We start from the raw sequence: 14134 nt of genomic DNA, 5'->3' as shown, positions 1-14134 counted from the left end.
CATTCATGAATGAAGGAATAAACAAAAGGTAGTATACACACAAAATATAATTCAGTTTTAAAACAATAGGAAATCCTGTCACATGCTATAACATGGATAGATATGAGGACATTTTGCTAAGTGAAGTAAGCCAATCACAAGAGGCAAATACTGTATTTTCCATTAATATGAGATAGCTAAAGTATTCAAAGTCATCAAAACAGAGAAGAGGGGCCTCCCTGGTGGTGCAGTGGGGTGAGCGCAGCGCTGTGAAGCTGTCCACAGCCGCCACAGCGCAGATACAATTTCCGGCTGACCAGGGAGATTCCCACATGGCACAGCAGACCTCTCCTGCTGTGCCCCGCTGCTCCCTCAGCAGTGCTTTCGGTCTGTCTGCCTGTTCTGTTCCCGGCTCTGCCTCTGGTAAATCCTCTCACCCTCCTGCGCCTCTGGCCTGTACCCCAGCTCTTGTATAAAAATAAATAAATCTTAAAAAAAAAAAAAAGAAAACTAACATTTAAAAAAAACACAAACACAGAAAAGAGAAAGGTGGTTGTCACTTTGTCACTAGCTGGAGGGAGGGGAAAATGGAGAGTTCTGGGGTCTCCCTGGTGGCACAAGGGGTTAAGACGGAGCACTCTGAAGCTATCCCCAGCCACTGCAACTTGCCGGCTACTCCCCTCAGCAATGTATTTTGTCAATATGCCTGTTCTGTTCCCCACTGTCTCTGGTGAATCCTTTCACCCCCTATACCTATGGCCTGTACCCTGGTTCTTGTATGCATAAATAAATAAATCTTTAAAAAAAAAGAAAAGGAAAATGGAGAGTTGTTCAATGAGTATAGAATTTCCATTTTGCAAGGTGAAAAAAATTCTGGGGATGTGTTGTACAACAGTGTGATGTACTTAACAAGGCCGAACTGTAAAGTTAAAATGGTTAAGATGGCAAATTTTATCTTATGTATTTCTTTTTAAAGATTTATTTTATTTATGCATATAAGAACTGGGGTTATGCATATAAGAACTTCATAGGATGAGTCTTAACCCTCTGCTTCACCAGGGAGGCCCTATCTTATGTATTTTTTTAACCACAATTAAAGAAAATCTACATATGGGTACAGTTTAATTTGAGTGATGGCTCAGAACACTCCTTTATTATCTTTGAAGTCTTATGGTAATTACCTTCATCAGGCGACTCTGCACAGGAAGCTGGAGGGACAAAGGTCCTGAGACTCAGACCTGACTCAAAGGAAGGATGGAGGTGAAATCTCAGGTCAGAAAGATTAGGGTTAAATCCAAGGCCATTTATAGGGAGTAAAGGGAGATGTAGAAGGAAGAGTTCTGCATTTTGGTCCAGAATTCTTTCTCTGAAACATGTGAGCCAGACAGCATTCTAGAACCTTATTTTAGTAAGTACTAGTCACCAGCAAATAAACTATTTGTTCAAGAAATACACTGATGAAATCCATAATTTATATCAGATAATAAATAGTGCTTGTTATCTTTTATCAGAGTTTTCTAAACTGTGCTCAGTAGAACATTAGTTCCACAGGTATTGCATTTAAAGTGAGGGTTCAGGCTAAAAAGTTTGGAAAATGTAGCATTAAAAAGAGATACAGATAGGATTTTTTCTTTTCACTCGAGAGCTTCTCTAAAGCTTCACTGTGTTAATGTTACCAATAGTTAATATTGATATTAATATTATTAATATATTGATATTAATGCTAACGTACTTATTCATTAATGTCCATGTTAGTAATATGTTTTTCCTAATCCCATTTTTATCAAGGAACCAGTTCTTGGTACATCAGTTTGAGAAAGCTCCTAATGTCAGCATTTTAATACTATTGCTTTTTAGAAAATTGTTTTTAAAATTATGATTTGCTCATCAAACATGTGTCATAGAAGAGAGGAAAACTGGTTAACAAACACACAACCATTTTCACCTATGCTAAAAGTCAAGGCAAAGAAAATCGCTCTTTACATTAAAACAATTGGAAAGTATGACAGTGTCAACTGTTGGTGAGGAAGTGGAAAAGTGAACTGTTCATTCCATCAGAGGAAATCTAAATATAAATCCTATAAAGCACACATTCACAATACCTGTAAATTGTAATTATTTCTATCCTTTAGCCCAATTCTTCTACTTCTAGTTATGCGCCACAAACTTGAGAAATGTTGCATGTGTGAACTGGAAGACAGGCATAAGAATCTCTTGTTCATTGAAACATTCTCCTAGTATAAAGTAGAAGCATATTGCCTTTATTAGGAAAAAAAAGATTCAAGAAGCAATGCAAATAGCCACATTTAAGAGGTTTGATAAATTTAAAATAGTATATTGATATTGTGGAATATTATCTAGTAGCTAAGAGAAATGAACTAAATCCATATGTAAAACAGGTGAGTTTAAAAATAATGTTGGAGCCTCTCCGATGGTGCAGCGGTTGAGTGCTGGGTTGCGAAGCTGCCCGCAGCCTCTGTAGTGCCGGTTCGATCCCCGGCCACTGGGCAAGGATCCCACATGGTGCGCAGACCTCTCCTGCCGCCCGCTGCTCCACTCAGCAGTGTACTTCGTCAGTCTGCCTGTTCTGCTTCCCGCTCTGGCTCTGGTGAATTCTCTCACCCTCCCGTGCTTCTGATTGTACCCCAGTGCTTGTATAAATAAATAAATAAATCTTTAAAAAAGTAATGTTGAATGAAAAAACAGGTTGTAGATCATGTACTATTTATGCAACATTTAAAAGTGGACACATATGTTCATACTATATAGGATTGCTCCAGTGAGTTATCTGTGTGTGTATATATATGTATATATGTCTATACATATACATGCATGTACATGTAAAGGCACAACAAAACACACTGGAAAGATACACACTAAATTAAAAAAAGTAGTTTCCTCTGAAGAAACTAGGAGGGTAAAAGAACTGGTCTGGAGTTGAGGGAGAGGTTAAAGGAGTTTTAATTTTACCTGTGATGTTTTATTTCTTGTTCAGAAAGGCAAATAATTTGTGAAAATGCTAACCATGATCAATTCTGGATGGGACACATGGGTGTTTGTGACATTCCTTGACCTTTTCTGTATTTTGAAATCTTCTTATCAAAAGATCTGTTCTCTCTTTTGGAGATCAATCTCCCTTGTGCCCAGGATTGTTTAAATTGTTGGTACCAATATGTTCAGGCCACACAATTTGTGGGTTCCTATGAGCTGGCTACTAGCTGACCATTCATGGGCAACTGTGACCTATTTGCTATCTACAAATCACAGCAGAGAATTAATTCCTTGACTACCTGTGGAGTACAGCCCATATCATGAAACAGGCATGGGACCACCTAGGCCTCTGTTGACCTGATTACGTGACTATCTTCCTGGTGGTCTTGGGATAACTCTGCCTGTGATAACATCAAATACTTTGCTGACGCAAATGGCTTTTGACGTAAGGTGACGATGTCCCCTTCCCTGTCCCTCGTAAAACTTTGTACCCCATTCCTATCCCACCCTCTGGACTTTATTCCTCATACCATTGTCATGTGATTGGATTTTACTAGCCTGTATGATTTCAATAAATGCTGCAAGAACTTCTGCTCAAGTAGCAGAGTCTTGCCTTGCAAACCTGCTCCACGACTGCTGCGTCCCTCATCGAGTTCTTGCCACAAAGCAGCAACAAAGTTCCTGTTGCAACAAAGTGGGACTTCATCAGTGACCGGTTGGTCCGGACTGACCAGAGATGATTTGAGCAGGGATCACGAGCAGTTCCTTGACCCAGTGAAGGGATAGGACGTCTGCCTCAGCTGTACCGCGGCCCCACAGACCTTTGAGTCTGCAACTAAACGGTATTTGTGGCTTGCTTTCTTTCACACACTCCTTGTGTTTTCTTTACAAAAAGTAGGCTGGAAAAGTCTAATGTATGTTTTAAGTAGACCGAAACGGTTCACCTGGGGACTGTTTTTTTTTTTTTCCCTCTTGCTAAACATCTTTATCTCAGAGCCAATTAAGAGGCCACATAAAAAAGGGCACTGATCGGCCAATTAAACATTAGGTGGTTGCCATCAGAGTCCTGTGACAGGACATAAAGATCTGATACAAAACCTACCCCAGCCTCAGATCCCCTGTCAGATATCTAAGTGGCGGTCTTCTCTCTCTCTCTCTCTCTTTTTTTTTAACGATTTATTTATTTATGCATATAAGAGTTGGGGTACAGGTCAGAGGTGTGGGGGTGTGAGAGGATTCACCAGAGACAGATTGGGGAACAGAACAGGCAGACTGACCGAAATACACTGCTGAGGGGAGCAGCGGGCAAGTCAGGAGAGGTCTGCTGCGCCATGCGGGTATCTCCCTGGCCAGGGATCAAACTCACGCTGCAGTGGCTGCACACAGCTTCATAGGTTGTGTCTTAACCCCTTGTGCCACCAGAAAGGCCCTGTCTTGTCTCTTTTTTGTTCTTTCCTTATCTTGGAGACAAGTTTAACTTCTTGCAAAATGGGGAATACACCAATGTGTGGGGAAAAACAATTTAAAAAACAATTGCAGGATCTCCTAAAAGTGGCAGGCAACAGTTAACGATCTCTTGATAACCATCAAAGTTCCTGTCGCAACAATAGAAATAAATGAATCTTGGAACAAAACATGCAAAATCCTTTGCATAGTTTCACGGCACATTCTCACTAAGTCTATCTAAAAATAACTGAGGAGTGAAAGTATTATTGGACAGAGGGCTCCCCAGATGACCTTCGTGACTTTTGGATTATCCATTCAGTTAATCTCATCACAATCACATAATTATGAGGTAGGTTTGAGCTTAATGAACCAATATACACAAGGAAAATATGCTGTAACCAGACTGCCACATCAAAACCCTTGGGATATGACGCTTTTCTGAGTGTTTCTGCATGAGGTTTTCCTAAAGATTTTTTTTAAAAATATGCCTTTAAGGCATATCATTCTTTCCAAATAATACATGTCTTACCCAAGTCAAGCTGTCATGCCCCAGAATCTAGTGATTGTGTACCTCTACTACCTAAATACCCAAATGCCACCCTGTACCCTAGCAGGCTATGGTTCAACAGTACATTGGAGCTGCAGAATTCTATTCAAAAGACCATTATATTCTCCTTTGAAAGGTCTCATAATCTGAAATACCAGTTAGTAAAACATACAGGAAAGAGAAAAGCAACTAGGCAAGTATACAAGTGCACTCAAGCAACACTCAAAATTCCAGCTAAGTTGAACTTAGAGGTATTGAAGAAAAGTTAAATATCTGAAGATCCAGTTTGGGAGGTGCAGTCTGATTTTTTTTTTAAAATTTTAGATGCATGCCACTTAGCTTTCTGGAAAAAAAAATGTTGAAAGGGATTTCTATGCAACAGAATGAAATCTGAGACTTCCTAGGTTAAAAGCAAAGTTGGACTTCAGCATTTCCAAGGAAATTTTCTCCCCTGTAAATTTTGTATTTTGAAAGATGTCAGGCCTAGAAAAAATTGAAGGATATCCAGTGAAGATTTCAAGATTGATGGCACAATGAGACATTGAAATGTAATTTATATGAGGAGGGACACCTATAAAATTTACTAAGTTTTATGTTCATTTTTATAATTGTGTACAAACTCTAAAATTATATATGCATTGCTTATGCATTTAAATTTAGTAAAGTCACATTTAAGGAAAAGCAGGAGAAATTTGATGAAGGGAAAAAAGAAGAAAAAGAAGAGGAATAAAAAGCCATACAGAATGCACAAAACCCTATGAGGCTGGGCCTCCCAGGTGGCGCAGCGGTTGAGTGCTGGGTTGCGAAGCTGCCCGCTGCTGCGACGCCGGTTCGATCCCCGGCTGCTCCCCGGCCACCAGAGGAGGGTCCCACATGGCGTGCAGACCTCTCCTGCCGCCCGCTGCTCCCCTCAGCAGTGTACTTCGGTCCTTCTGCCTGCTCTGCTCCCCGCTCTGACTGGTGGATTCTCTCACCCTCCCGCGCTCTGACTGTACCCAGTGCATGTATAAACAAAACAAACAAACAAACAAACAAACTAAATAAAAAAAAAAAAAAAAACCCTATGAGGCTTTTTAAAATTTTTTTAAATTTTATTTATGCATACAAGAGCTGGGGTGTAGGCCAGAGGTGTGGGGGGTAAGAGGATTTACCAGAGACAAAATGGGGAGCAGAATAGGGGGATCTACTGAAATACACTGCTGATGGGGGCAGCGGATGAGACAGGAGAGGTCTGCTGCACCATGTGGGTAGCTCCCTGAGGGGGGATCCAACTCAAGCTGCAGTGGTTGCAGGTAGCTTAATAGTGCTTAGACTTAACCTGTGTGCCACCAGGGAGCTAACCTGTGGCCACCTGTGAGGCTTTTAAGCAAGGATTAAAATAATTGATTTGCTTGATATTTAAAACAGAGTTGAAGGTGTTTTGACATTCCATAGAGAAAACCAAGGAGATGATAATGGAACCAGAGGTAAAGGAGGAAATATGTTGCCCTTTCTCAAAGGGAAAAGGTGAACGGGAAGGGAGAAGATCCTTTAAATTAATGAGTTTCCTTCCTCTCTCTCACAATGAGGAAGTAGCCAAAGACCCTTTAAGACTTATTTCTTTTTCTTTTAGTATCTTAACATATTCAGCATTTTCCAACAATGATAATAACAGCGTGGGTGTGACTTTTATCTCTAACAACATAGACTAAAAGTGAATGACATACTAAGGCATTACAAATTATTTCCGTGCTTAGTGGCACCTGATTCTTTTTCTTCTTTTAGCTAACAGGCTTATTTGCTTCAGCTGGGGGGATGTGGTTATCTGCTGCCTTCAGAAAGCCCCTTCCTGGTGCTGGGATATCTGGCTTCCAGGTCCAGCTTCACTTCTCATGTTTATTCCACATACTTGCTTCCTGCCTGAACCAAGTGGTCCCAGTTCTTGCAGGTCAGATGTCTTCTGCTGCTTCCCAAATCATGACCTGCAATGCATTCCTAGTCCTTGCGTCCCTTCCTTGTTGAGCCTTTAAGCTGGCTCTCTCAATATTTTTTATTCCATTCACTTAGTTGTGGGTAGCTCTCTCTAGAGTAAATCCATCCATTATTTCAGTAATGTTTGTTGCATATAATACATCATGCTAGGACTGGGAATAGAGTGTGGATTAATGTAGCTGCTGGTCCGTGCCCTCATGTTGCTTGTAGTTTAATGTGAGCTTACACAGGAAGTCTGCTTTAGTGAGGGGCCAAGATTCTTTCACTAATGTGACCGTCTGTGTGTGTGTGTGTGTGTGTGTGTGTGTGTGTGTGTGTGTGTGTGTGTGTGTGTGTTGGTGGGTGGGAAGCAAGATTAGCAGCAGGGTGTCTACAGCTGTTATAATTGCATACTTTTAAAAAAACAAATAGGATACATATAATGGTATTTTGACAGCAATGGAAATAGTGAGAGGTGGTAGTTTGAAAGTGAATAGAACTGATTGATGGATTTGTTAGGGGGAAAGGATGGTGTAGAGGCCAGGAATGAACACAGTGCAGGTTTTCTGATCCAGCAGACCGGATAAAGGAGGAATCAGAGTCCTTAGTGGCTTTTGCAGGTCTTTTATTGGGATTTACCCGGTACACAGCAAGCAGGGGTGCTGGGGGGTCGGGAGGCTGGCAGGCCTCCCAGCCTCCAGGAAGTCTTCACTTTATCCGGGCTCTCCGGCCTTCTCTCGGCTTCTGCTTCTCTAGCTTCTCTCTCAGCTTCTCTTCGGCTTCTGTTTTGGCTTCTGCTGGCGTCTCCGTGATGCTGCCCTTAAAAGCCCAGTCTTAGCCCAGGTGAATCCCATCTACCTATGCCCACACTCTACTCCAGGTGCCTGCCATCAGGCATGCATTCAGGACCGCAAGGTTCCATCATCTATCCTGATGGCGGGAGGGCAGCAAAGCCTGACATTTTTTCCTTACCCTACCGATGGCAACCCATTTTGTATTAGGGCTGCCCTGTAACAGATTGGGTATGGGGTGACATGCAGGAAGCACTGGAGACCCATTAAAAATTATTTTATATATATATTTTTTTATTTATATTTTTTACATGACTGTGTATTCCCCATAAAATTCCCACCACCAGTTCACCTGTGAACCATCGCCATAGTCCCTTGGGCTCTTCTTTCCCCTGCACTGATCCCTTTTCCTCCCTGTCTGTTGCATAATGTCTCTTATCCATGGTTGCCTGCTAGTTTTGTTTATTATTATTATTATTATTGTTATTTTTCCCCAGCGCCCTTAATTGGTCTTGTACATTCCTCCTATAAGTGAAACCATCAGATATTTTTCCTTTTCCTTCTGACTTATTTTACTGAGCATGATCCCTTCTAGCTCCATCCATGTTGCTGCAAATGGCATGACTGTTTTTAACCTAAGTGAATGAGTCATTCACTTAGGTTAAAAACATATGGGTCTTTTTTGACCTGAGTCACTGGACAAATGATGTAACATTTGCTTTTTATACTAAACAAATAGGAGACATTGAGATGGCAACTAAATACATGAGCTTGGAGTTCAAGGGAAAGGTTGAGGCTGTTGATAAATTTTGAGACTTAACAATATGTTATACATTTAAAGATGTGGGTCTGGATGATAACACCTTGAGGGAGAGTCTCAATAGAGAAGACGACCAAAGACACGGTGTTGGAATAAATCAACATTTAGAGCCTGGGAACAGGATGGAAAGTCAGCATAGGTGACTTGGAAACATAGTTTGTGAGGTCGGAATGAAACCCACTAATATTCCATATCCCAGAAGCCAAATATCAACAAAATTTTTCAAGGAGGAGTGAGTGACTTCTGGAGTCATAAGCAATTGAGTGGCTAAGTAAGGTGAACACTGAGATTTGGCCACTGTTGTGGCCCAAGGGTGACCTTGACAAGTGTGATCTGATTGGGTCTGGTTGAGTAGGAAATGGCTGGTGAAGGATAAGCAACAATTGCACGTGTTCTGTTTAAGGAGTCTTACAAAGAGAGTAGAGAAATGGGCCTGAGATGGGTATTTGGGGGTCAAGTAAGATTATTTATGTGTTTTTTAAAGATTTATTTATTTATGTGTACAAGAATTGGGGTATAGACCAGAGGTGTGGGGGTTGAGAGGATTCACCAGAGACAGAGTGGGGAACAGAACAAGCAGATTGACTGAAATACACTGCTGAGGAGAGCAGCGGACTAGACAGGAGAGGTCTGCTGCACCATGTGGGTCACCTCCCTGGCCGGGGATCGAACTTGTGCTGCAGTGGCTGTGGATAGCTTCATACTGCTGTGTGTCAATCCCTTGCACCACTAAGGAGGCCCCAAGTAAGATTTTTTAAAGTGAAAAACATTATGTTTGCAAGTTGTGAGAATGATGAAAAGAGAGATGATTTGTTGAAGGAATGGAATTCTGTGCACAGATGGCGGGAACAATGTCAATTCATCCAGGGTAAAAAGAGAAAGTGGAGCAGAAATGAATAAACAAAGATAAACTGGCAGATGTGGTAAGGACATTTTTTTCTGAGGTCATCATTATTCTTAGTAAAATATGAAGCAAGGTTAGCAGCAAAGTTGGAGGAGGGGCAGTGGAAGATATTGAAGATTTGAGGAAAGAGCAAGAAAAGTACAATAAACCTCTCGCAGAATAAGAGAGTGAGGTGATAAGAGGACTACAGTAGCACTCTAGGGCCCTTGCAGGATGGTGGTTTTAAGTTTAGACGAGATCGGTAATGTTTGAGGATGGTAAAAAAGGGGTAAGGACAATGAATTAGAGATCCTGGTGGGGTCAAAGAGTTGGTGGAACCAAATTATTGGAAGCAATGATTTGGAACTGCAGAGATTAGTGGGTAGAAAAGAATGCTTGAAATTTCTCTCTATTAATGGTGGAGTGGTAATTACTAATGAAAATGGTCTGGACATGATCATAGTGCTAGGTGAGTGAAATAGGGTGAAATAACAGGTACCTGGGAGGGAGAAGTCAAGGGAATGAAAGCCAAACTGAAAAGGTCAGGAAGTTTGGAGAAGGGGAAAAGGCTGGATTGGTAGGGGATGTTCAGAGCTATGTGGTGACAAGAACTCACATGATGAGCGATGACTTGGAAGGCTTGGATTTCTTAGAAAGGCTGATATAAACAGGATTGTGAAAGCTTCAGTTTCTTATGGGGAGGTGAATAATTTGTTCGTATTACAGCTTCTTTCTTGGCACCAGTCTCTTCCTGCTTTACAGCCTTAGCATCACTTTGCCATCACTCAGAATATTTCCTCCATTTTCTAAGCCACTAATCTTTGCTTCATTTCTTACCTAGGTCTGATCATTACAGACCAAAGGGTATCTCAATTCTTCTAGCGCTAAGTCCCATTTAATAGTTAACACATAATACTTTTTTTGTTCCTTAGTTTAAATCTTTTCCTGTCATCCCTAAATGTGACTTTTGGTTCCAAATATGATTAGCACATTTCAATGAATATTGGTTGGTTTTTGTAACACGAAAGGGGTGAACATCAACCAGAAAGCAGCATAAATTGTATGAACAAACTGGGAAAATTTAAAAGGAAATTTTAATTAAAAATTTTGGAGCGTATTTCTCAAATGCTAACAACGATGGGCCCTGTTAAAAGAAAAAAATTCTTAGGGGTCACTGGGAATTAGTTTTCTACTTTAAAAAACACTGACTTAAGAAAGCCTTTTTTTTTTTTTTCTGGGAAAGCTGTTATTTTCTAATCATCCTTCCTCCCCCTCAAAAAGAGAGGATAAAAGAAAGCATTTTTTAGGTTATTATTAGAACAAAATGCAAAAAAACCTAATTTCTTTTTACTGAATTCTAAAGGGTGTATCTGTAGAACCCAGAAATGCTACTTCTCTTTTAGATTCCAAGTTAAAAGAATGATGACCTACAGAAATGTTAGAGCAGATGCTTTTTATAACAAAATACACAGAAATACCCATTTTCAAAATATGTTAAAACAAAAATTTTAAGAAACCAAACTTACAGTAAGACCTTGCACTGGGTAAGTACTCAGTAAAGACAAAGGACAGTAATAACCACAATAACAAATTAATAACAATAGTAATAGTAATTTTAAAATTTGAGTGTTTTTAAAGTAGAGTTTCAGCATTTCCTGTGTTTGTTAAAATGAAGGTGATGAGATTGATAACATTCACAAATATTAATATAGGTCTTGGGTGCTCCTCATTCTGTCTTTGCTACCCCTGAACACAAAATAACAAAGTTTGTGATTTTTTTTTTCTTCTTTCAGGCCAAAATCTAATCAATAAAATCAGAAAAAGAAAAGGGGGAGGAATAGTCCCCTGAAGGAGAGTTATGGAGGACAGGGTGAAGGGGGACAGGGTGAAGCCTTCCCTCTGGAACCCCTCTTCCTGAGACAGGAGAGCAAAGTCTCTGTTACATTCCCTACAGAGTTAAGACCACAGGGATTTCAGGGGGTTTTGCTGTTACTTGTAAATGGTGTGAGGTTTCCTGTTTTGTCAGAAGCCACACTGAGAGGGAAATTGAAGGTGTATAGGGGTAACCTTTGGAGGCTCCTGCACCAGTGCAGGAAATGACAAGTTTGCAGGAACCCCTTATTCTGTTAGGGAATTTGCTTTGGACTTTTATTTCCAAATTCTCTGAGGAATCTCCCAGTCCTGAATCAAATAGGTTTTGGGCTCTGCTCTGCATATAGGTTCATTTGATAGTATTTTTCCTCATTAATTTGAAATTTGCCAGCTGCAAATTTTGTCAGTGAAAACCAGATTGTAATCTTGGAGATAGATATAGAAAATGTGGCTTTAGATTAGGGCCTTAGATTATGGTGATATAAAAAACACCTCCAGGTATGAATTGGAATGTTTATGGGAGAATTTTAGAAATAAAGTAGTAAATCTGTCTGTAATTATAGGTCAACTGAGCAGAAAATAGGAGTCCCTACTGTACTTTGTAGACCAGTATCCTGTCACAACAAATTTTGAACAACATTTGGTTCATGTTCTGTCACACATTCTTAAGTGTAGTTATGCAATTGCCTCCAAGATGTTAGCTATTTAAGACAAACTTTTTAACTTTTTAAAGTTGGTGTCCCTTCTCTCCTCTTTAGCAGGTGAATGGGGTCTGTTTTTATGTGGCGGGGTACTATCTCTCCCAAACAAACTTTTATTTTTATCTTATGAACCTTTTATTTTATTTTTTTTTAAGATTTATTTTATTTATGCATACAAGAACTGGGGTACAGGCTGGAGGTGTGGGAGAGGATTCACCCAGAGTGGGGAACAGAACAGGCAGACTGACTGAAATATACTGCTGAGGGGAGCAGCTGGCGAGACAGGAGAGGTCTGTTGCGCCATGTGGGTGCTCTCTGGCCAGGGATCGAACTCATGCTGCAGTGGCTGCGGATAGTGTCATAGTGCTGTGTCTTAACCCCTTCTTCCACCAGAGAGGCCCCTTATGAACCTTTTAAAGAACAGAGCTTATAAGCTTTGGAAACAACCCAAATGCCCCAAAATAGAGGACTGGATCAAGAAGATGTGGTACATATACACCATGGAATATTACTCAGCATTCAAAAAAGATAAACACATGCAATTTGCAGCAACATGGATGGCACTGGAAGGGATCATGCTCAGCAAAATAAGCCAGAAAGAAAAAGAAAATTACCGGATGGTCTCACTCATAGCAGGAATCTAGAAAACTTAAATAAGAGACCAGGAAAAAGAATAACTATAAGAAAGTGAAAATCAAAATCAACAAACAACTATGAACCAGAGACACTCTATGGGGGACGGGGGGCAGGGAGGGGAGGAATTGGGGTCAAAATAAGGGGGTTGCATTTGTATGGGGAATATAAAAATAAAATAAAAAAAATTCTAATGATAAAGAACAGAGCTTAAAAATATAAAAAACAATGGAAAGGACCTTCACCTGTTGCAACACAAAGCATCAGCTCAGAGCATAGGCTCTGGAACCCTGGGGCCTGCTTCTGTCCCTTGCTAGCGGTATGACTTTGGATATGTTAATCTCCCTTTATCATTTTCTAATGTGTAAAATGAGGATAACAGTGCTGCTATAAGGATTTAATGAGTTAGAATTCATAGAGTGCAAAGCATATGCTAAGACCTATAGGAAGATTAGCTTAAAAAGAGAAACAATTTTCTAGTGACATCTTTCAGAAATATGAGATATTTGCTTCTTCAGGGACATAAACAGATTATTATGAATTTGTTCAGTTGTCTGCTAAATGACAGACTCTAGAGATAGGCCACTAAATCTGAGTCACCACAAATGAGTGCACCCACGCCTATGGGAGGGGCGGCTCCTTACGAGAAGCACAACCTCAGTAAATCACTGAGACTTCATGCTGTCAAGCCTTTTTTTTTTTTGCAAGTGAGATAAAGTGAGCCTCTTCATTTCACCACCCTCTTTACAATTTGTTTGAAAAAAATTCAGAACAAATGATTGACCAAAAGGGTCCAAAGGAAGTTTCTACCTTATAGTAGTACTCTAACTTGAATACAGTCTTAAGTTGTAAGAAAGCAGTCAGTTAATATTACCATTAAAGAAGGCAGGGGAACTCTTTTTCTATAGCTTTGCTGAGGAAACAAAAATTTAGCTTTATTTGAAATCTTTGCTCTGTTCCCCAGGTGTCTGGCTTTTTGCTAATAATATCACATTGTTTTTAAAAAAGATTTATTATTTATGCATACAAGAACTGGGGTGTAGACCAAAGGTGCAAGTGTGTGTGTGTGTGTGTGTGTGAGAGAGAGAGAGAGAGAGAGAGAGAGAGAGAGAGAAAGGATTCACCAGAGAGAGTGGGGAGCAGAACAGACAGATTTACTGAAATACACTGCTGAGGGGAGCAGCGGGTGAGATAGGAGAGGTCTGCTGTGCCATGTGGGTTGCTCCCTGCAACCCTGGCCGCCAGGGATTGAACTGGTGCTGCGGTGGCTGTTGCAGGGGATGCTGCAGTGGCTGCTGCAGTGGCTGCCCATACCTTGATAGCACTGTGTCTTTAACCCCTGCACCACCAGGGAGGCGCCATAATATCACATAATTAATGTAAAAAATGAAAGTGAAAACACCTGTGTAGATGGTGGTTTTGTAAATACTGACATGATTTATTATATTTTCTCATATCATCTACTGAAACAAATAGCCCTGAATTTAAAAAATGTTTTGTGAAAAAAGAAAACAGACCTCC

The sequence above is a fragment of the Talpa occidentalis genome, unplaced genomic scaffold (genome assembly GCF_014898055.3).
Source record: "Talpa occidentalis isolate TD23 unplaced genomic scaffold, MPIMG_talOcc4v2.1 talOcc4.9, whole genome shotgun sequence".
NCBI classification, from domain to species: domain Eukaryota; kingdom Metazoa; phylum Chordata; class Mammalia; order Eulipotyphla; family Talpidae; genus Talpa; species Talpa occidentalis.
This window is presented reverse-complemented; position numbering follows the sequence as displayed.